General features: G+C 34.8%; 1 long non-coding RNA gene across 2 annotated transcripts in view; it reads right to left on the reverse strand.

Moving 5' to 3' along the window:
- LOC140691835 (uncharacterized) overlaps positions 1-25,338 on the reverse strand; it is a 114,087-nt gene that overhangs the window by 14,263 nt on the left and 74,486 nt on the right. The window contains exon 3 of one of the 2 annotated variants that reach the window (XR_012067517.1): positions 21,376-21,455. The exons of the other annotated variant lie outside the window; for it this stretch is intronic. This is a non-coding gene — a long non-coding RNA (uncharacterized lncRNA). The remainder of the gene's footprint in view (positions 1-21,375; positions 21,456-25,338) is intronic. 2 annotated transcript variants of the gene reach the window in all.

Here is a 25,338-nt window from a genome sequence, read left to right on the forward strand (position 1 = left end):
ACTGAATGAATCCACATAGTTGACATTCTGAAAAAGGAAAAATCATTGATACAGAAATTAGATCAAGGAAGGGAGTTTGGTGTGATGAAACTATTCCATACTTCGAATGTGGAGGTCACTATTCTTGCAATTTTAGATAGTTACAAACATCAGTTAAATACTGAGTTTCTGATTAATAGTACATTTAAGAAGTAAATTGAGATGGTGACTATTCTAATGTTCTTTTTTGGCCATTATGTCACTGATGCATTTAAAAATTTTTAATTATTTCTTAGGACGTTGAAAATCTTAAACCAACTGCAACGGAACTGTAGAGAAAGTATGTTTGGAAGAGATTAATGAATAAATTTATTACTTTGAGGCTAATTTGTTTTTAATTATAGCTAGAGAAATTCAACCAATTGATCCTTCATGTGAGGCAGTGTTTTGATGAAAATGAAAATGACTGGACTTGATAACTTTTCCAAACTTTAGACAAGGAAAATTTATTAAAGCGCAAGGAAATAATTTTAGTTAAAAGCAGAAATATAAAAAGATCAATAATTTTATAAAAATAATTCCTTTGTTGAATATGGTATATTAAGATTAAAAAACTAAATATTTTTTTCTCTAATTTAGGATGAAAACCTTTTGGCTTTGCGAAAATGAATTGTTTCTAAGAGACCAAATATTCAAAAGGAAGAGAAAAGTGTCTTGAGTGAGAGCATAAAATACCACTGAATTTCTCTTTTGTACAAGATACTGCTGCCCTTGGTGCAAAAAAAGGTAACAAGTTCTAAAGACTTTCCCCTACATTTTAAAAAACTTAATCCGTATAACAACCCAATGAAATATAACAGTATACTTTTACCTATGTTAACAAATAAGAAAACTGGGCCTCTGATTCTTTTCAAATTCTCCGTCACTGCTAATGGAGTTGTGCTTCAACATGAAGGTCTTTGCACCCACATCACAGTGCCTTTTCTGAGTAGGGAGACCTCAGAGCTATTGCAGGTTCGGTTCCAGACCAAAGAAGCAGTGTCGCAATAAAGCAAATATCACAATAAAACAGGTCACACGCATTTTTTTGGTTTCCCAGTGCATATAAAAGTTATATTTACACACAGTCTATTAAATGTGTAATAGCATTATTTGAAAAAACAATGTAATATACCTTAATTTAAAAATACTTTATTGATAAAGCCGTAATCTGAGGCTTCCGTGCGTTGTAGTAGTAACATAAAGTCACTGATCACAGATCACCGTAACAAATACAATAACAATTTGAAAATTTGAAATATTGTGAGAATTACCACAAAAATGTGACACAGACACGAAATGAGCAAATGCTATTGGAAAAATGATGCCAGCAGACTTGCTTGATGCAGGGTTGCCACAAACCTTCAATAGGTAGAAAAAACACAATGTCTTCAAAAGACAAGAAAGTGAAGCTCAATAAAATAATTATTATCCCCTTGTGGGATATAATTATCTGCCTAAATGTTCTATTAAGAAGCTATTTGCTGCTGATTTACAGAAAATTCTCTTTCTTGCTCACTTACTATTGTACTATGTTTTGTTTTTCTTTATTTGTTTTTCGGTTTTGCCTGAGTTGAGTTTGTCAATGGAGAGGGGGAAAAAAATAAGTCTCAAAGAGGAAAAGTGACATTATAAAATGCGGAGGTAGTATTTTCCGTCACAAAAGCTTTTAGTTAATCTCCATAAATGACTCAAATGAGCAAAATAAATCTTTGATGGAAAAAGCTGTCATGAGCCTAAATTATTATTTACAAGGTAAATAATATGATGACTGAGATGTGCTTTAAAATATTTCAGGCCAAGGGAGGTGAGGGAGATAGATGGAATAAAGTGGGAGAAATGTTGGTAACTATAACTGTTGACCCTGGGTTATAGATACACAGGCATTCATGTACTCCTCTCTCAACTTTTGTCTCTGTTTAAAATTTTCCATAAAAATTATTTTCAAATACCACCATAAATCAAATTATATAATCAAAGGCAATATTATCTATTGTTGCTTCTTAAATACTTGAAAAAAATAAGTTCTTATACTAATGATGTACATTCATTTCTATTAGGAATTTTTTATCTTACTGTTTTACAATGAACTTACTTGCAAAACCAATAAGCTTTCACATTAAAATGAAATATAATAAGTGAGAGAAATAAAGAGGAAAGAAAATTAAGTAAAATCTAAGAATGCCAACAAAAGTTCTCTACTGAAACATCAGACGATTTGCTCCTGAATGTCATTTAATTTTCATGCTGCTGAGCAAGATCATAAGAGGAATGGCACAGAAAGGTCAGAGCACTAGGAGAACTTTCACTACTGTATTAAAGTAAAATAGCCTTTAGTTCTTAGGCTTTTTCTCAATTTTACAAACTTAATGTCACAGACCATCCAGCGTATCAATGCATTTTAAACCTGGTATTTTCATTCTATCTAAGTTAAGAAAAAATACATTTGGCAATGTCCAGTGCTTTCTGAATTTAAAAGAAGTAACAAACTAAGAATCTAGGGGTAAAAACAAACCAAATGTTACTAATTGCATGTGAGGCCATTATCCATACTCAACATGATAATCTACTGGAAATGTGCCCTACAGATGTTAAAACCATTTTTCCTCCATCTTTGTAGAAAATCATGGTTTTTCATGTGTAGTTATACAAGTGCAATGATAACTAGTGCTGATACAGTAAAAGAAATATAAATGCTCAAAAGCGGCCAAAGAAATGGACAATAACCAGCCCATTTAAGCCCTTCAATCATCTTACTTCCCTTTCACTGTGCATGTAAGTAGAATGTAAAATAACCCAAATGGAAAGCTGCATCTGAACCTATGGTGGTCAATCTGAAATAATTGTAAAATGCTTGATGCATCAACTACACATGATAAAATTTTTAACATTAAAATCAACCTGAGCTAGAGGACAAAATTAAGTAATCAGCAAAATGTCTTCCAAAGATTCCTTGGACTGACAGTTGTGTCCACATCCTCCTCACCAATGTCAAGGAGGTTTATGAGTCTCCTCTGAAAAGACAATGCCCCTGGCACAGCAGGGCTGATCAGAGAGGAAGCAGGGAGCCTACGTCACCACTTATTATATGAACGAGAATTTCAAGACATTTTCATATCTGCATGCTCTTCATTTCAAGTTTAAAATTCCATCTTTAGTTAATCTTTGAAAAATTAGCACAATTTTATTTCAACACTTACCACCTAAGCTCATAAAAGTGAGCCTTTCTTGCAAAAGTGAGTCAAGATACTAAACTAGGAAGCCAGTTTCTTCTCTGTTTTAGGATTTTAAGGGAGTAAGGTTATATAGAGATGAACCAGGAATAAACATGGTAATTGTCACAAAAAACATAAAATATTTGGATATTAAGTCAATACATCGAATCTTAGATTAGATACATATGAAATGGTGTGTTAAATATAACACTGCTCTGTGCCCTATGCAATGTTGACCTGAAAAAGGGAGGTACAGTTTTTAAAGGGGCCAGTTTACAATGAACTACCTTCCAGGGCTGTGCTCCAGAGCTGGCTCACCCAGGGCAACTGTTAAACTTTCAGAAATTTTGTGAGTTAACTGTTAAACACTTCTATTATTAAAAATTAAATTAGATTAATTTACAATGAAATAAATCCTATTAATAAGGAAGGTAAGAGCCATCATTTATAAAGTATTTTGCTGTTATCTGTATACTTGAGATCCTTCATGTCTACTGTATTAGGTTGTGGGAGCATCATAATGGGATGCAACTGCATATCTCTTCCCAATTTCATGTTCATACTAAGTCGGTAGGTTAAACTTATGAAGGGATTATTTACACCATGGAAATCAACAAATACTATGAATCAGTGCTGTCTTTCTTAGAGAGCTGGTCATTAAACATTTATCAACACATCATGGCGTATTGAACTTACAAGAATAAGATAAACAGTATACATTAAGAGATTTTTATAAGTAAAAGGTAAGGGAAAATGTCTATGCTCTATTTACACTACCATTACAAATTCTCATTTGTTTGACACCTCCATTAAGGGAGGAATTATTTGAGTTAATCATGTACCTACATGGTTCATTTGTTTTCTCTCAGTTGGAATGTTTCTAAACAATATATTATGGAAAGAAAAGAATCTGTTATATTTTCCATTGTTTAGAAAAACACTCCCATAATAGTACATAGTAAGTCATTGCTAAGTATATTTACATCAACAAATTCCTATGTTTAACATTTAAACTAAAGATGGAATACAGCTGATTAGCAAATGAAACACAGTGTCTTCACAACCAAGAGTAGAAAAGAATTTGCCTCTGGGGATGGACAGCAGTTCACATAACTATTTTTCGCATTATAATCACACCAGGCAATTATCAAATGTGTTGTTACTTGGCAACTTCAGTTTAAAGCTCAGGTTCTTTAGGGGTTTTTTTTTCCCTAACATCAAAACTCTGAAACCCCTTGGAACTCAAGTCAGCTATCTACTGATAGAAATGACAGACCTCCCGTTCCCTTCCTTCTCCATGATCATACCTGACTCTTACCAATCCAAGTTTAGTATACCTATTCAGGGATTCATAACTACTTCAGTTACTTCCTCACTACTTTAGAGATCCCAAATCTACTTCAGTCTAAAGCCTACAAATTTTGGAAGTTCATCAAAATACAAGGATCTCTAGAGTTACTCCCCAGTGTAGCTGTTTGGATGAGAACAGGCAGAGGGAACTAAGATACAAGGGAATGCAGGAGAGCAACCACAGTCAGAATACCAACAAACATGCCATTACCACATCTTGTGTGCACTCCGTAAAGTTAACCAATACCCAATTTCCCAGGAGCTGAAGTCACACAATGTACTCGTTGAGCAAGTTTATTTTTATATTTTAATTATTTCCTCTTCTGCTATAAAATCGCCATCCAAGTACATTAAAGCAAACCTATATGAAAAGAAGAGTGGGAATGCTTAAATAGACTACTTACAATAAAAGTAAAATATTCTAATTTCCATAAAAAGGAATTCTGTTTTTAATTAGATGTTAAGAAAAATGGAAATAACCTAGCAGCATCTGCCTTTGTAGGAACGGCTTGGGTACCTCAGTGAGAGCCCCAAAGCAATGATGTACACTAGACATCCCCACGCCGCAAAGCCTGGCCTCCCACATATGGCAGAATTTGACCCATCACATAGAGTTTTATATCTGAAAATGACACCAGTAATATTATATTGGAATGGGATAAAAATGAATAACATTGTAGCCAAATCTCTAATCAAAGCAATAATACAATTCGCTGAAGTTCTTTGGAGATCACTTCCCAGAATAAATATCAGAAATTACAGTAAATTTCAAGTAGAAACGTACACAGGAAAATTCATGTGTGCTCTTTTTAAAAAGCTAATTATATCTTGCTGGTCTAGTTCTGTGTATAAGCAACTGCATATGCTTTTAATTTGGATGGTAACTAAAAAGGCCCTCCAGCTAACATATGCACTGCCCTGCCTGGTTTAGTGTCATATTCCCAACATCACTGCATCATTCCTGTAGATCTTATGGATTATTTTTATAATTCTTTTAAATTAAAGTACTTATTAAAAGGAGAGCATCTTCTTATCATTGGACCCCTTAAAGAGTAATTGATATCTCGGGGAATATTGCATTGAATAAATATCGTAGAGCAGTGAGAGCATCAAGAATGAAGCAAGAAAAAAAGTACTCTTTTTTCAAGAGTCTAGTAGGTAAATTATTGCTACTCTCAGAAAGGAGTTCTGATTTAACAGCTCAAACACTTTCTTTATCATTTTAATTCAATTGATGCTACTTTCAGAGAAAATTAGATTATCAGTACAGAAGTTGACGTTGGAAGCTAGATGGTCTAACTACGTCATTTTACACACGAAGACCCTGAATCTCAGAGAGGTTAACGTGTCAAAAGTCAACTCTACAGCCAGAACTCTGGTCCGATGTCAGAAGCTGAAGCGAGTCAGATGTCTCCACCAAGTGGCTCAGATATAGGGATGGGAGGTGGGATCTAGGGAACAACTGGAGGGCACTGGAGAGAATAATTTGCTCTAAGAAGTGTTTTCCAAAACATGTGAAATTGGAACTTGAGTAACTGCTTGCCATTTTATAGCACCCTATACTTCCTGTCATGGTACTCACAGTAAAATACATATCCATACACTAAAATAATGCTGTTGAGAAATAGTTAATGGCCTAGAAACTATTTGCTAACAAGATAAAAACTAGTGTATCATGTAGGGTGTTAACATTTTTTGTAAATAAACCCATGGTTAGAAAGATAAGCATCAAATGGTTTTATTTTTTTCTTGGTGCTCTGTGTTTCAAATCCTTTGAAAATAGTCAACGAATGGTAGCATACAAATTTAATATTCTCTCACAACAACAAGTCCTATTAAATAATTAATTTATACATGCGGTATTTGATAATGGGGGAATAGATCATCTACACAGAGCTCCTGTATTTGGCATATTTGTATAATGTCTTCAGACAGTAGTGATTTTAATTTAGATTCTAGAAAATGATTTTATACTCTGGATCACAGTGTTCAATCTGAAAATAATTGACTAAAAGCTAGTAGTTTGGGAGGACGTTTATCCACCTGAGCATGAGATGGTTGTGCCCTTTCTTCTGGACTCACAGAGATCTTTGCAAGTCACCTGACCAATCTGAGCACCCACTTCCTCCATACGGACAATCCCTGCTGCCCAGCTTGCTGTGTGGCTACAAGAGACAGTGCCTTAGAGCAGTACCTTGCACAACACTACATGCTCAAGGACAGCTAGCTGTCTCTATTTGACAATAGAAAGGCTATCATTATTTAGACAATTTCCAAATTGGAAACTGAAAACTAATAGATGTTAAAGGAGGGCTTTCTGTTAGCAGAAGTAGTACTTGGAGTTATAAAGAGAAAGTAAAGATGAAGTCTATAGCAATACTTGTTATTTTATATGTACATGTACTGATGCACCAAGAATAGATAACAAAACAGAAATTGGCGTGTGACACAGAAGGTAATTACTAATCTTGTAATTATTACTAAAACATAATGGACTAGGGTTCACACTTTTTTCAAAAGTAGGAATAAGATAATGGTGGAGAATAATTACTAAAATACGAAAAATCTGGAAACAAATTTCATCACCACCATTTTTTTTAGCAATGTATTTTCTGGAAACTTAATTTATCTCTCTGATACTTTGTTTTAAAAAAGGTTAAAGGCAAAAAAAGATGGAAGTTGTTATAAAGAAAGCAGTTAGTAATATTACTTTTAATTTCTTCCCTCTTTTGGAAGAAACAGATCTGCTAGAAAGGAAAGAGAAGCAAAACTGTAAAATTAAACTGGGTTTGGGAGTATCAAAACAGGCAACTGGGGTGAAATAAGGTTGGAGATAAAAGGAGAAAGAAACAGAACAAATATTTTGCAGACTTCAAAACCGAATCAAACGCATAGCAAATATATTTCCATAGAACATAAAACAGACTTGAATGCAAGATGTAGTTGTGATGCGGAACTTCAAGTCCCAAGCCATCTGCTGGGAGCTTAATACTGCTTAATGTCAAGCATCTGATAAATAGTTCATGAATTCAATACTTGACCTGATGAAAATAGCTTTCCACAATGTTGAATTAGTTGAAATACAAATGTGAATCTGTCAAGGGAGCTACTTAAATCAGCCTCATCCAAACATGGCACCTGTATCATCTAAACTGAAAATATTTGAATGTAAATATCATTCCTCTTAGTTCCTCTTTTGGTGTATTTCTTAGAAGAATGTGCATGTCAAATACACCTAACTTGTAAATATAAATTTGCAAAAATAAATTTAATGGTGATTTTATAAGTAATTGTCAAAGTAGCAGTGGGAAAAAAACATTGGAATTAATCTTAAATGAGTCTGTCAGAAAACAAAAATGTCACGCAAATGATCATCTGTTCATTTATGCAATAAAAATATATTAACTGGACAACCACAGGCAAAGAAATGAAACTGGGCCACTCTAGTACACCATACACAACAATGAATTTAAATTGGATTTAAAAAGTGAATGTAAGAACTTTTGAAATCATAAAACTGCTAGAGGAAAACATTCGTGGTAACCTTCTTGACATAGGTCCTGGGCATGATTTTTTGAATCTGACACCAAAAGCAAAAGCAATGAAAGCAAAAATTAACAAGGCAAACTACATCAAACTAAAAAATTTCTGCACAGCAAAGGAAACCATCAATAAAATGAAAAGGCAGCCTACTGAATGGGAAAAAATATTTGGAAAATGGACAGATCTGAATAGGCATTTTTCCAAATAAGACATATAGATGGTCAACAGGTACACGAAAAGATGCTCAACATCACTAATCATCAGGGAAATGCAAATCAAAACCACAGCATTACTTCACACCTGTTAGATTGTCTATTATCAAAAATACAAGAAATAACAAGTGTTGGCAAGGATGCGGAGAAGAGAACCCTTGTACACTATTTATGGGGATGTAAACTGGTGCAGCCTCTATTACATTGTATATTTGAAAGTTGCTAAGAGAGTTGATCTTAAAAGTTCTCAACACACATAAAAAAACTGTAACTATGTGAGGCAATAGATGTATTAACTGAACGTATTGTGGTAATCAATTCACACTATATACATATCAAATCATTAGGTGGTACACCTTATACAATGTCATAGGGCAATTCTATCTCAATAAATTGAGGAAAAATAAAAATAAAAATTGCTCTAATCAGCTCAGTATTTTCTGGAAATTTTATTGAATCTTTGTTAGATTTCACAACAGTTGCCATCTTAATCTTTGATATATATTTGTTGCCTTATTACAGTGAATGAAAACATATGTTTTAAGGGACAAATGAGGAGAGAATGATATTGTTTTAAACCTTTGGAAATATCTTCAAACTCTTGACTATATAGGAGGAAGCTTGATTACCACATCTGCTTCTGCATTCAAACTTTCGCTATAATAGCTTTGCTTGAAGTATATTAAGAAAATCTGCCTCAAAAATATGAAGTTATAAAAGGAAAAAGTATTTTAATAGACTTGCTAGGTAATCGTGAATTATTTTTTGATAGTACACAAATGTTTGACAAGCAGTAATTTTTTAAGTCACTTGCAATGTGGAATCTGCAATCACGTTAAGGAAACTGCATATTGCGTTACATTACAATCGATTGATCTATGGTGCATTTGTATGGATATTTTACCCATGCATGATTTTGTAACATGTGCACTGTTCATTTGAAAATTCACTGTGTTATGCAGACCTTTCAAATGTTTGCACATTTCACTATGTAATATTTTTAAAAACCATACTTGTTAATGTCACTACCAATCTAATCAGAAAAGTCAGTATGGGGAAGCTATGAAGCTCATAGTGGCAAGAACACATTTTCCAAAATCCTCATTTTTCACTTGAAAGTTCAAATTTTCCCACTGGCCACAAATACAGTCAGTTCTTTTCCTTGAAGTGACAGACTCAACTGATTCATTAAAAGAAACAAAGAAATTTTGTCAAATACTCAATTGTGAATAAGTATAGTTTGTTGATCATTTGTTCAAGTAAAAGTGATGTCTCGTGGAAAAAAAGCAGCTAAACAGGTGACTGGGTCAGCTCCCAACCCAGTCACTTATGTGCTTTCCTTTAAAGCCACTTCCTTATTTCTTGACGCAGAAGGGCTTTATATGTACTTGTCATTTTGCCACACAGAATATTAGAAAGACAGACATTCAAGGGTTGAGATTTAATTAAATTAAAAATTGCTAGATCACAGACATAGAAAACAAACTTATAGTTACCAAAGGGGAAAGGGGGGGATAAACTAGGAGTTTGTGATTAACAGATACACACTACTACATATGAAATAGATAAACAACAAGGACCTACTGTACAGCACAGGGACTATATTTAAAATCTTGTTTTAACCTATAATGGAAAAGAATCTGAAAAAGAATATATATACATATGTATAACTGAATCACTTTGCTGTACACCTGAAACTAACACATTATAAATCAACTATACTTCAATAAAATAATAATAATAAAATTGTTACATCAAGGATACTTCTAAGTGAAACTAGCTTTTTTTTTTAATGGTATGGTGTGTGACAGTAAAGAACACAGTAACTACTTGAACACTTTGTTGCCACTGTCTTGATGTGAGCTGCAGGGCCAGCAGTTTCATGCACCATTGATGCTGGCTTGTTCAGTGCAAATGCAACACAGACACAGTGAAAAGGACAAATCGTGGTTTAGTATTATTATGAAAATAGGTTTGACCTTATGGACCTCCTGAAAAGGTCTTGGGGATTTCTAGGGGCCCAGAACACTTTGAGGATTGTCCTTGAGAGCTCTGATTCTCCATGAGGCTGTATATGAACATACCTGGGGAACTTTCAAAAACCACCAGTGTTCTGGCTCCACTCCAGATTCATTAAATCGGTCTCTGGAGTGGGGACTGGGCATAGGTATAATTTATGTCAGGGAATTCTAATGTAATCCGGATGAGAGCAACTAGTTAAAGACCAGCAAAAACAGAGGGAGAATAATCTATTCCTTTGCGGTGACTAGAGTACTTCGTAAAACGCTAAAGAACTTAATAACCTATTGCAAATGTTTAGCACTTTGAGTCTTTCTCTTTAATTCTTACTCCTAGAAGTTTGGCATATGCCCATATATTCTCAAGTGTAAAATTTCTTCTCTGGTGTCTAGAAGATTTGGGGCAAGGAATTTAACAAAATGTTTAACAAAACACAAACAGGATTGTAACAATTCAACAATACAGAGGAAGGTATGTGTAAATAGTTACTAAGAGACACTTGGGGCCCACTCAATTGAAGCAAAGGTGATGTTTCTATATTTTTTATTTAGAAAAGTATATCACTTTTTCAATGTTAAATAAATTATCTTAAATTACCCACCTTCTCTAGCCATCAGTTTCACCTCCATAAAACAAGAAGTTAATCTAGATGACTCTAAAATTCATCAGACAGCCTATTAGAGCATCACTTAGTCGGCCTTCAGGTTCAGTGAAGTTGGTCACTGCCCACGCAGCACTGTGCTGAGAGCCATAGGACCACGTCTGCCCATCTCCACAAACTCATGCAATGTCTACTGAATAGCCACTCACTCACTGTTGGAACTCTGTTAGATTTTAGGACTTAAAGAAGATGTTAGCTTAAAAAAAATTTTTTTTTCTGAGCAATGTTAAAAGAAGAAGACTTATTTATCCACAACAATGAACAAATCAGAAGCTTCCTTAGTGGCACCTAAATTAGTCTCCGGTAATAGGGTCCATGGGCAACATGACAGCTCATTCATGCTCAGTTGCCGAGTGGATCCTCTCTCTTAGGCACTGTGCTTGATGTGGAATTACTGAATCAGATTTCTTTTTTTATTGCTCTGTCTCTGTTAACCAATTTTATATATATCCCAAAAGGCAACCCTTAGCCATTCTGAGCTTCCTGCCTGGACTATACAGATTATTTCCTTTTTGGCTTAGAGAATTTACATTTAGGTTCATCATAGGGCTGCCTTGGTAGGAAGTACAATTCTAAAGGTAACGAGCCAGAATTTACTAATCATTTCAAGATCATTCAAATGTGGCATACGGTGATCTATTGAGATGGTATTTAGCATAACACATTGTGCACATTTTTAGTCAGTTCAGCATCCTAGTAATAGAGATAACACATCATTTGAAATTGAATTATTTTTGTTTACCTTTAGTTTTTAAAAATACACGTTAGATGGAGGTGATTAATATCTTAAAGTTGCATTCCCTAAAACAAATTTTCCATTAATATTTTCTTCTCTCTTAACTGGTATCATTTTTTATTCATTAAAATGTTTAAAAATATGTAACATATATCAAAATATCTCCAGTTTATACCTTCTCACCTATAATAAAAATTTCTTAAATGAGTGGACTAGGTAACTCATTTGCTTTTCAAGCCCACTGAGTCTGTTCTGCTACTCAGTCTGTTTCTAGAATATCAATTAGCCCATAAACAATTGGCAGACAGGGGAATTGTGCAGTAGCATGTGAAAATTATAACTCATAGGAATTTTTTCTAGGCAAGGGGAAACAAAATGTTAAATCGTAGAATTAAACTTTGAGCAGAAAAGGAGAGACTCTTTAACTGTATTTTAAAGGAAATTAAAACTGACTCCCTGCACCCAGGTTTCCCCTCCCAGAGAGGCTCACCATCACTGTGACTCTGGGCTCCAGGACCAAAGTGAGACAGGAGGGCAGGGGGCAGGGCATAACCATTAAAAGAATGACACAGCAACTCACATTAAAATGGTGGAAGATTCAACTCCTAATAGATCTTGGGCTTCATTATGCACTCACTGTAATACAATAGCTGCTAAATGGTACTGCCACAGGCACCACGACAGTTACAAGGCTGATCATAAAAGGCCAAAAAGTGAATGATGGTCCAATTCCTGGGAATCCCAGCCTTTTCCCAAAGTAGTTGGAATAATCCTCCCACTTGTTAGCACATGACGTTACTGAGCTCATAAAAATCATACCGAGCTCACCGGCACTTCGTGGCCTCTCTGGCCTTCTGAGACTGCTTGCACTCTATCTATGGAGTATGTATCTCTCTGAATAAATCTACCTTTGTTCAGCTATGGCTCGCTCTTGAATTCTTTCCTTCTCGAAGCTGAGGACCCTCACTTGATGAGGCACATTCCAGGGACTCGCCTAGGACCAGGGACATGGCCTTATCAGAAGGTTGAACTTCCTCTGGTGCCCACCTTAACTGCAGCCCCACTGACTCGTCTCTCTGCACCAGCAGGGGCTCAGTGTCTCCAAGTCAGTATTTCCACTCTTTTGATTTCATGTAGATTAACATCCCAAAAGTCACTTCTTAGCTACTCTGAGCTTCCTGACTAGACAGTACAAATTATTTCCCAAAATGCAATTATTATTAATTTTTGGTAGTGCTCTGTTCACAAAGTTGCACAGGTTTTGAAAGGTCTATCTCTGCTCTTTTCCTAAGATGTTTTATTCTCTTTAGCGGAAGATTTACAAAATGCATGGGTTTTCAGGTTCACATGTATTGTTTTACGGAAGAATCCCCTATACTTAGCGTCTTAAGGAAAATAAATGGTTAATACAGGTTACTCGGCTTAATTTTTCTTACATAATTTGTAGTTAGACTTTTTTTCCCCTTAAGTCATTTAATTATCATGATGCAGCATTCCTTTAATTAAAAGTCTTCCTACAATATTACATGTATTCCAGTCTACTAATTTTTTAAAGCATTATATAGATTGGTTAGAATAACATTCTGGTTTGAGCTTTTCTTCGTGGTATTAATTTTCTCCATTTAAAAATATTAAAAATTATGCAAAACATTGAGCAAAATAAAATTGATATTCTGAATTCAACAAAGAATTAATCCTTTTATATGTATGTATCATTAAATTAAAATCTAGTTAAACATTTCAACCCTGGTGAGACAGTCATTATTTTCATCATTTTTATTACTAAGGAAAATATGTCTAAATGTAACTTCTTATAAAAATACTTATTCCATTAGGGCAAAAACAAAACAAAACAAAAAATTTTTTATATTGTTAGCCTGAATGGAACTATACTACTAGACATTCTTGATTGTCTCAAGGTTGTATCTTTGTCTTGCTAAGAGGAGTAGAAAAATGCTCAGCCTCTTTCTCTTCTCTAGGAGAGGGGAAAAAAAGGAGACAAATAAAGAGGCCAATCATGCTTCAGAAAAAAAAACACACACACACACAAAAATCTGTGCTTAGTAAAAGTACTTCTGGTGCCCTTGTGAGAGAAAAATGGGTTTTAATACAGCCAGCAACACTGAAGTTATGAAAAGGCTACTTACAGAGGTTGACTGAAAATATTACATCTACTGCTAAATTACCAATGAAACAGAAGAAAGAGGAAATTTGCATCCATTTGCTAAAGCCACCTAGCATACTGTTGCAGGCGGGTCTTGGCCAAGACAGTACAGTCGATCCGTCATGCTCTCCAGAAATAAATAAATAAATAAACAAACAAACAAATAAATAAATAAAACAGAAGAAGAAGTGAAGATATATTTCATGTCTAAGAAATGAAATGCAGGGTGATTTGGAGCAGCCAAGGCAATCTGTCTGCACTGCCTACCTCGAAAGCCTTCAAACACCTTATCTAACAGGCAGGTCACATGTACCAGGTGGAGTGCACAGGCTGCTAGCTGAATGCAACAGCTGTATGCATTTCAGCGAACATGAAGCGCAGATTTTTGAACATTTTAACATCCCTGCAGTCATAGTGCGTCTTCTGATGGCTTCCAATGTCTGTGAGAGAATCACTACAGAACTGCCGTTACTGTCTGTGTGCAAACTTGGTCATATTTTTATTACTTCCATTTAGTTTCACGCACTGAGTTTAATTGCCATTTACAATGACTTCTTGGCTGATTTATCTAAAAGCTTTATTTGCACACCATCTGTAATGATTAAGAAAGTGCCTACATCAAGACTTTTAGAAAGAGTGCCAGCAGCTGAGAAGAAAATCTGGAAGCCCCAAATTGAGCATTCTTTCAGGAAATGCCTTGGAAGGCACAGAAGAAAAAAAGTGGAGAAAAATTGTATGTGATAGAAAGTATTGCTCCATAGTTTAATTGACATTTTTTTCTTTCTTAGTACATACAATAATGATGCATCTTAGCAATGACAGCATAATATTCAATAAAATATGGTATTTTTGAGGAGAGAAATAACAACCTTCAGTAGCAACAATATTTAATGCTCCTTTACTTACAGAGTACTGAATTCAAAGAGTGTTATTTGAGTTAACTGCAGCATTTATAAATTTAAAAAAAGATGATTTTGTATTTTTATCACGAGTGCCTTAAGAAATGGAGCACAGCATTTTTAGGTGCTTGATTCCTTAAAAACTATTCATTATTAATCGTCAAGGTGTGGGAGGATAAGGAAAAGCTTTAGTTAATCTAACGATCTTCAAGAACGAAGAAAATATTCCTCCTCACTTTCCTAGCTGACTTACAAAATAATGTGGATGTTGGATATCTACTAATGCCGACAAAGAAATGGTAGATCTGATAGTGGAAATGTCTGCATTTAAAATCATGTGTTTTGTGCATCTCAGTTATAAATAATAAAACAACAAGTTCTGATCAGCTATACTAGAGGAAAGACTGAATAATCTTGTACTCTGGATAAAATATTACAAAACCATTGTCATATGAAGAAATGATTAAAGAATATGCAGTCAAAAATTACAGAAAACATATTATGGAGGTGTACCAGTAAGTTAATTAAACTTTTTATGTTTATATTTGCTAGCTTTTCAAAATTTTTAACTTGTAGTGATTTATTTCCTCATTCTAAGTAAATATTCACTTTTAAATTGAATTCATATATGTAATTTTTAATTCTTTTTCTTGAAGAGGTCTCAAAAAATCATGTAAGCTTCACGTCCCAACAAACTTTTATCCATCTGTGCCAGAAGAGAGATCCCTGATGGCTGTCTTCTTTCTGGCTCCAGGGCTCTCACCAGTGATTCCCATTGACTGACTGATCTTGAATGCGAGTTACTTTGCAAGGGAGCCCAGGAAATGCAGATTGGAAGGGTCAGTCCCCTGAGGTACAGCACAGTGCTGGAGAAGGGTATGAGAGGTGGATGAGCCCAAGATCAAAAAGCAATGGACAGCACCAGCCATTCACTGCAAACCATATTTACATCTCTCTCTCTCCTGGAATTGAGTGTAGGAATTGAACACCAGAATTTATGACTTTCTCTCTTAGATTTTTAAATCAGTACACAAGTTCAGTTGCTAGCCAGGTTTAGAGTGAGCTGATTCATTTCACTGGCAGAACCTAAATGTGGTTTAAAAAAAAAAGAAGAGGAAGAACAGGATGAAGTTTTACATTCATCTTTGTGTTTCATCCTCTTGGACACCAACGTGAATCCAATCTGCTGGAAAAAATCTAGGCATCCAATGCTCTCCTGAGTTACAGCAATCCTTAATTAAATACCAAAAATCATAGCTAGCTAAGCTCAAAAAGACCTAAATTTCTTAAAACGAATCAAATAAACTCTGGATCCTCTTATACACATTTACAAAGTCTTATAGATAATAAAAAGGAATCTCTTCAGGTCAAAAGTAAACAGAAAAGGCTATTCTGTTTAATTTTATTGCTTTCAAATGTGTTCAGAGATGGCAGGGAATATATGACGTAGTTTATTTTCAGTGTACATTGTTAAACTAATGCCAGAAAAATAAGTGAGTAAGATGTTTTACTACCAAAGAATCCACATGTCTCTGTTGAACTTACTGCTTTAAACAAGACATAATGGTAAGGATTTATTATAAAATAACACTGACTTTTTGAGATGACATTAAAGAGTCCTCTAAAATAGAGAGCATTCCTTCATGAAAGAAAATGATTAATAATGTAAGTAAAATTCTAGTTTCTTGTGAATCATACTTAAGATGATGACTAGATCTCTACTTTCAAATGACCTCAAATCAAAGAGTTTTAAATGTTGGGTACAAAGAATAAAAGATACCAATATTTTGAATAATGTTTTAATTTAAATGTGATTTCAAATGTGAACAACAATTTGATACAGGAAAGATCCACTCATTATGTATTTAGAAACACATAATGTTAATCCCTACAATGTGCTAGACATTGCTGATGATCTCCTTAAGGAGATCATGTTACCATTAGTTTTCTTATTTTACAATCAGCAAAATAAAAAGCAGTAGGAATAACTGATTCTCTTCAGTTCACAAGACTGCTAAGTAATGGACTAGGAACTCAAAAAATCAAATATTTTTCTTTCTTCAAATACTGTTAAGTAGAGGAAGCATTAAAAATTATGTATTTTTTGTATAAATATAAGTTGTTCCTCTCAGGAAAAGTTATTAAAATCATACTTTTTAAATTCTCTGAAAAGCAATAAACTTGGCTATGATGTTTATATTATTTTTACAGAGTCCTCAATCATCTCCTTCAGGAGCTATGTTTACGTAAAACAGAGTGGGCACTCTTCTTGTGGGATTTAAGCATGAGCTTCTGAGGTCTCAATTTTGTCTTCATTTGGCAATACCTGAAATACTGTCTAAACTTTTCTTTTTAATTCACTTTCTCCAAATGTAATCCTCTAACTGCTTGCATCAGAATTACTCAGGGACCCAAGCAATTAAGCAACCGGAAAAAAAAAAACACACACACATAGATTGCACAGGTAGAAGTAAATTATATTTGCAGATGACATAATCTTAATAGAAAATTCTAAGTAATCTGTTAAAACCCTATTAGACCTAATAAATGAACCCAGCAAGTTTACAGAATACCAGATTAACACACAAAAATCAATTATTTCTATAGACTAGCAATACCTCTTGTAAAAGTAATACTAAGAAAAAAATTCTTTACAATAGAATCAAAAAGAATAAAATATTTAATATAAATTTAACCAAAAAAGTACAGGAACTGGACACCAAAAACTGCAAAACATTGTTGATAGAAATTAAAGATCTGAATAAATGGAAAGACACTGTATGTACACAATCACGAGACTTGGTATCATTAGGATAGTAATATTACCCATATTCGTCTATAGATTCAAAGCAATTCCTATCAAAATCCCTGCGAGCGTCTTTGCGGAAATTGACAACTTGATCCTAAAATACATAAGTAGAACTGCAGAAGACCCCACATAGCCAAAACAATCTTGGAAAAGAAGAATAAAGTTAGAAGACACACATTTCCACATTTTCGTATTTCCTCACCTGACACAGATCTACAATAATCAAGAGTGTAGTGCTGGCCTAAGAGCAGACAGATATTAATGGAATAGAATGAGATTCACAAGAGACTCAACTTTACTGTCAATTGGCTTTCAACAAAGGTCTCAAGACATTTCAATGAGGAAAGAATAACCTTTCCAACAAATAGCGCTGGGACAATTGGATATCCACATTCAAAGGAATGAAATTGGTCCTATACTACATAATACAAACAAAAATTAACTCCAAATGAATTACAGAAGTAAATGTGAAAGCTAAAATTATAAGAAACACAGGAGTAAATCTTCGTGCTTTTGGAACAGGCAATAGTTTTTTAGATATAACACCAAAAGCACAGGTAACAAAAGAAAATAACAATAGATAAATGAGACTACATCAAAATTAAAAATTTTTGTGCTTTAGTGGCCAACATCAGAACAGGGGAAAGATAACCCACAAAATGGTGGGAAAAATATTTGCAAAGCATACATCTGATAAGAGTCTTATATTCAGAATATGTAAAGAACTTTTAGAAGTCAATAATAAAAGAACAAATAACTTAAAACCTGGGCAAAGGAACTAAATAAACATTTTTCAAAAGAGAGTATACAAATGATGAAAAGCACACAAGAAAATGCTCAATACTTTTTATCTTTAGGGAAATTCAGATTAAAACCACAGTGTGATACCTCTTTACATCCACTAGAATGGTTAAAATTTTAAAAAAGAAATGGGGGACAATTACAAGCATTCATGAAGATGGAAACCTTCATACATGCTGAGGGTAATAAAAATGGTACAGCTGCTTTAGAAAAAGTTCACTGGTTCTTCATTAAGTTAAACAGTTATCATATGGCCCAGCAATACCACTTTTAGGTTTATACCCAAGAGAAGTAAATATATATGTCAAAACAAAAACTTGTGTATGTATGATCATAGCAGCATTATTTGTAATAGTCAAAAAGTGAAGACAACTCAAAAGTTCATCACTTACTTGATGAATAAATTAAATGGAATATATCCATACAATGGAATATTTTCAGCGAAAAAGAAACCAGATTCATGTTACAACACGGATGAACCTTGAAAATACTATATTAAATGAAAGAAGCCAGTTACAAAGACCACATATTTTATGCTTCTATTTGTATGAAATATCGAGAATAGGCAAATCTATGGAGACAGTAGATTTGTGGTTGTCAAGTGGTGGGGGGACAGGGGAATGGGGAGTCACTGCTAATGGGTACAGGATTACCTGACCCTACTTCATACAGCTGAAAACAGAATTTCTGAAAATGCTGTCCGAAAGTCTGCAATGTTTCTCACAGTTTCACCAACTACTTCTTAAGCACCCTGCTTTAGTAACTTCAGAGCTTATTCAAATGGAAGCACCCCAAGAGCAATGACTAGTCTGGCTACTAGATATCATTCCACCCTCAGGATCAATGACCAGGTTGAGTTTTGATTTACGATGAATGAGATTTTTACCCAAAAAGAAGGTAACCACTCCTTTCGGGTAGAGAGCACTAAGAAAGGGAACATAGAGTCTGAGCTGAGTGTTCCAAGAGACAAAGCTGCCCATTCACATCACTCCCCTAGGCCAGCCAGGGAGGAGCCGGGAGCACCAGAGGGACAGCACCATAGCCAGAACCCTGGGCTTGTTCTGCCCTGTTGCCAGCCTAGCTTTTAGCAAAGGTAAAAGCAGGGAACAAGTGGAACCCCAGGAATATGAAAGCTTCTGATTGTGAATGTTCAATTAATGCAAAAAAAACTTCAAGCTTTATTTTTGAAGAGATTACTTTTTTATGAGAGTTTATTATATCATAACACACTGCATTTGGCAGGAAACTCATTAATTTCCTACTACTGTTAAATTTTATATCTTCGCAAAGTACGTATAATGACTAGTTCTAAATTATCCACAGAGCCTTCCTTGGATAATCACCTCCTTCGACTGATCAAAATGGACCCGTGATCCAAAGTTTTGTTCTATTAACATATATTGAGAAGTTTTTGTTCCAGATAGTGTTTTATTATTTCAAACTAATTCATTTTACATGTTGTAACAGGTTTCTTTTGACTCTCTGTCCCAAACAGTCACTTCAGTGAGCTTTTCAAGAAAGGTTTGGGGAAATACAGAGCAATTTTTAAGTTAAGAATTTATATTTTCCCAGAGAACAGCAAGAGAAAAGAAAACCTGTCTGGTCATATTATCAATGTCAATATTAAATGTCAAAGTGACATTTAATAACTAATCTGCAAAGTAAATGAGTTATCTTTATTCTCTTGTCTCACACCAGGATAGGCTTCCTTACTTGAACAAATTACCAGCCTATTAAAAAAGACCCAGGAATCAAGGCCTTTGTCAAAGAATCTGAGATAATATTAGGATCTGTGAAAGTTTTAAAAATACAGCTTAAAAATTAAAGATTTTGCATATTCAGAAGTCATTGCTTCTTAGGGCCATTTGAAAAGAACGAATTTTTAGCCCTGCTTCAGCTCACAGCAGGAACATTAGACAAATTTTAAAGATTCTTATAAAGCTGTCTACACCAAGATGAGTCCATTTATCATTGACTATTTTAAGTCTAATTCTTAGCTCTTACTTTTGTGATTTAACATAAATTTAATTTGGGGTTCTCAGGTTCCTTTCAGTGTTATAAAGAGAAATTTAATGAAGAAAAATGTGGGATATTATTTATCAATTTGCTATAATATTAATTTGAAGTGGAAAACTCCAAAATGGTTTAAAGGTCACTTTAAAATTTGTACTTGGGGACCACTTCTGACATTTTAATATAGTAATGATTTTCCTTATTTTTAGTGAACCTTTGATAGAAGGAGTATTAACCAGATTCTTATACATAAAGGGTTCATCTAAATGTATTCAAGAACCAGAGCCACCAAAACTTAATTAGTAACTCTTTACTAACTAGTGAGTAATTAATTTAACTATTTAGAATTTGTATATGTAGATAAAACCAACAATTATCCTGCTTTGCTTAACCATGAGTGCAGGCAGGTTAATTCTGGAATCTAATATAAAATACTAGATACTTTACTTAAGTCCTCTAATCCCTGACAACTTCTAGAAAGCTTTTCAATTCAACAATATACAATCATTCACACATTAGTATAAGTAGAGATAAAAGGGTGGAGCAGGATAGGGAATAACATCAAGGAAAAAGGAAGAAAGGTTTTGCTTAAATCATAAATTTCATTCCGAACATACTGAGTAAGAAAAGAAATTGAATTGACTATAAAGTATTGTATACCTTATGTTTTATAATATTGTTAGTATTTTCAATTGAAAAAAAATTCATTTGGTATGTTAATCACCTATATAATTACATATATCAAATGATACGTAGTTTTTATTTTCTGAATAATTTGGTCTATTTATTTGTGTATTTATATGGATATGCATATAATTTTTGTATTTACATGCATACAGGAATAATGTGTGTAGTATTTTTTATGGCTTCAGAAAGTATTTTGCTTATTTTTAATCACGAAGAGTTATAAATACACATTGAAGTAGAGAACTTACCATGGACTTCCATGTATCCTTCACCAGAGTGAACAATTGTCAAGATTTTGCTTCTTGCTTCATGTCTCTCTTTTCATCTTCTTCATTTGGTCATTAAAGCAAATAGCAGATATCATTTCAGTCTCACAAAGCTTCATATGCAACTATTAAAAAAAATGGGTCTCCATCTTATGTCACCTTAATTCCTAACAGAATTATCATAACCAATAAATGTACTCAAATTTCTCAAATTGCTCAGGAATATGTTTTTACCATTGTTTTGTTTGAATTAGGATCTAAACAAGATCCACACATGTAGTCTAAAATGAAACACATTCCTTCCTTTTTTTCCCTTCTCTGTTACTGACCTGTTAAAGAAACCGGGTCATTTGACCTGTATAATATCCCACATTCCAGGTTTGTCTGTGTGCTTCCTTGTGGTGAGTTCCACTTACCTATTGTTGAATATCTAACAATCCCCGAATTTAAAACAACAGCATATTTATTATCTATTATCTCAGTGCTATGGATTTACCGGGCTCAAGTCTGATGTCCACTTTGGCTCACTCATATGCCTGACGTCAGTGCTGGCTCTCAGCTTGGAAATTGGTGAGACTGTCAGTGGAAAGGCTTATATGTGGCATCTCCATGTGGCTTGAGCTGCTTCTGGCATGGAGGCTGGATTCCAAGAGAGAACATATCAAAAACAAGTGTTCAACAGCAGAGATGACAGCCTTTACCATCTAGCCTGGGATGGCACACAGTGCCACTTCTGTAGCATTCTACTGATCAAAAAGCAAATCTCAAGAATCTCCAAGCCTCAATTCAAGGGGAGAGGACTATACAAGAGAGTAAATATTAGATGTATTCATTGGAGAGAAATCTTTAGAGTTTATCTACTACATTGTGTTTTTCAATTGGTTCCTTTCTTATCCTGTAAATGGAAGTTAACTCTAAAGGCTTAACTATATTCAATTTTTTTGGCCAATAATATGTCCTAGTGGTATCTTATACTTTATATTATACCATATTGGAAGGCACAGGTATGATTTAAGGCATCTCACAAACATATGAAAATCAACATAGCATAAAATAAGACAATAAGTAAAATATTACGGATAAGTAGGATAGATACATAAGATACAATTAAAATACAGTGCATAAAACTATGTGCATGGGGGGAGGGTATAGCTCAATAGTAGAGCATGTGCTTAGCATGCACAGGTCCTGGGTTCAATCTGCAGTACTACCTCTGTTAAAAAAAAAAACTAATTGCCTTCCCTGATGCAACCCCCCAAAAAAACTATGTGCAGTTAAAGAGTCTCTAATCCCACCTTCCACAGCTTCTATGCCTTGCTGTGGGAGGACACATCAGAATCTCCAAGAAGAACAGAGCATGCCATTTAGAGTGTCTTTTTAAATATTGTCTTATTCACATGATTGAGCTCTTTAGTAGGTGCATCTGTGTTGTTGGAAAAAAGAACCACATATGTCACATACCAGATGGCCATTCATTGTGAGTCGTTAGGAAATCATCTCATGATTTTGGGAAGGATGGAGGTCAGCCCAGTCCCACCCTACAAGAAGTTAAGGATGCATTGACTGAAGGACATTATTTTTCTCAGAGGAAACTCTGAAATCACTCAAGTCATTGAACAAGTTCTTGCTGAAACTAAGGAGATTCACCAGTTAGCTGTCAGCTGAAATACTGGATGTCTGATTAAGTTTGAATTTTAGATGAACAATGACTTTTTTAAAAAGAACATAGGTGTGTTACATGCACTATTTGGAACCTAGTTATACTAAAATAATTTTTTTGTTATTTATATAAAATCCACTTTAACTTGTCTCCTGTATTTTTTTTTTTTGCCAAATCTGGACATTTTAACCCCAGAGAATATGAAAAAAGAGTACCTGGATTTGATAAATTGAAGATAAGCACTATTATATTGATTTTATCTTAAAGGTACATCAGTGAGGTTCACAGCATGTTTGATTTGTATAGCACTGTCTGAAAGTTTCAGATTCCCTTTTTAGTGTATTTTGTTCCCAGAAAATATTATTGTAGAGTTTGCTACTCAATTCAGGACACTATAACTTAACTCAGGGCACATAATCATTCTAAAAGTAGTGTGCATTTACCTATGGTTACAAATTACATTGTTGCCTAGTACCAGGCAAAGAACAAAGGTATGAGTGACAAAAGTAAAGCCTTTCCAAAAGAAGTAGACAGAAGGGTTACTCCAATTATGAAGCAATTATGGTTCAAAGTATCTAACCACAACTAGCATTCCAAAGTTGCAAGCTAAAAAGCCTTGACTGGAAGACAAATAACGCAAATGTTACTAAGAAATCTGTTCGTTATGATAGCCCTTTCAAGACTTTGCACAACACACAATCTGATAGAGCAACATCTCAAGAGCACAGCTCAGGATTCAGGTTGTCCAGAGTGACATCCTGTTTCTCCCATTACCAGCTGTTTGTCTTTGGGTAAGTTCCTAACTTCTTTTTTAAGTCTCAATTTCTCCTCTGCCAAAATGGAGAAAATAATATCCATAGCATAATTTGCTTTGAGAATTGAGTTGCTCCATGTAAGACACTTAACCCAGTGCTGGTACATAGTGGGCACTTAATCAATTTTGTCAATAATGATGATAGAGGGGAAAATCGTTAGAATATAGGATGGTGGAGGAGGATGGAGGATATTGAAAATAAGTATGCATTAAAAAGAGGCATGGAAATGCTATCAGTTGTTATTCCCAGCAGACGTGGTTTTCTTTCTTATTCTTCTGCTATCTATGAAATTTTCTAAGATGATATAACTTTTACAGTCAACCTAACCTAACATTTTAACTGCCCCTACAACTGCAATAAACAGAGTGCATTCTTTTGTACATCTTGAACACGGAAGTTATCTTTACCCAAACAATTTTCTCATCCTCTATAGTGTCCCAAATCACAATCATGCTTTTAGAATAAACGTGTGTTATGTGTTACTTGGGGAAAAAGAGAAGCTATCAATAGAATCACAGCAGTGTTCATTAGTACTGAGCACATTATGTGTCAGATGATTTAGCAGATGCTTAGGGAAGAAGTAAGAAGAGAAGTAAGACAAGGTATGGAGACAAAAAGTAGAGGGGCTAAGAAGGAAAGTTCTGAAATGCTGGGGGCTGTTTGGGGTAAGGAAGACTGGAAGAGGGAAGGCTGTGAACAGTCTAAAGGCACAAGGTAAGACAAGGGGGAAGGAGGGAAGGGGACAGAGCACAGCCATTCAAGGAATGACACAACAATTAACACCAAAATGGTGGAAAATTCAACTCCCAGTAGGCCTTGAGGCTCAAGATGGAGGGAGATTTAACTCCTAGTAGACTTTGAGCTTCATTATATGCTCACTGTAATATATTAGCATGGTGAATAACATGCCCACAGGTGCTATGATAATCCCAAGGCTAGCCATAAAAGGTCAAAGAGTGGGCAGTGGCTCAGTTCCTGGGAATCCCAGCCCCTTCCCCAAAGTAGTTGGAATGGTCCTCCCACTTGTTAGCACATGAAGCTACCAAGCCCATAAAGACTGGGAACACTGTGCCTCATGGCCACCTCTCGCTCCCTTATCTTTGGAGACAGCCCACACTCTGTCTATGGAGTTGTATCTAGTTTTACTTCAACCTGAGCATCCAAACTCCACACCTCGTGGTCTTTCCCTTGTCTTCTGAAACAGCCTATGCTCTATGCAGTACATATCTCTCTAAATAAATCTATGTCTACTCAACTGTGGCTCACTATTCAATTCTTTCCTGTGTGAAGCCAAGGACCTACACTTGGCAGGGCACGTCCCAGGGACTCAACCGAGACCTGGGACATGCTCTCCCCTGGCACTCCATATGTGTTTTTCTTGTATAAAAGGCATCTAGGGGAGATTTCATACTGGAGAAATTTTGGCCACCAAGTTGGAGATAAAACGCCAAGAGAGCAATCTGATTCACA

This window comes from Vicugna pacos, chromosome 1 (genome assembly GCF_048564905.1).
Source record: "Vicugna pacos chromosome 1, VicPac4, whole genome shotgun sequence".
NCBI lineage: Eukaryota > Metazoa > Chordata > Mammalia > Artiodactyla > Camelidae > Vicugna > Vicugna pacos.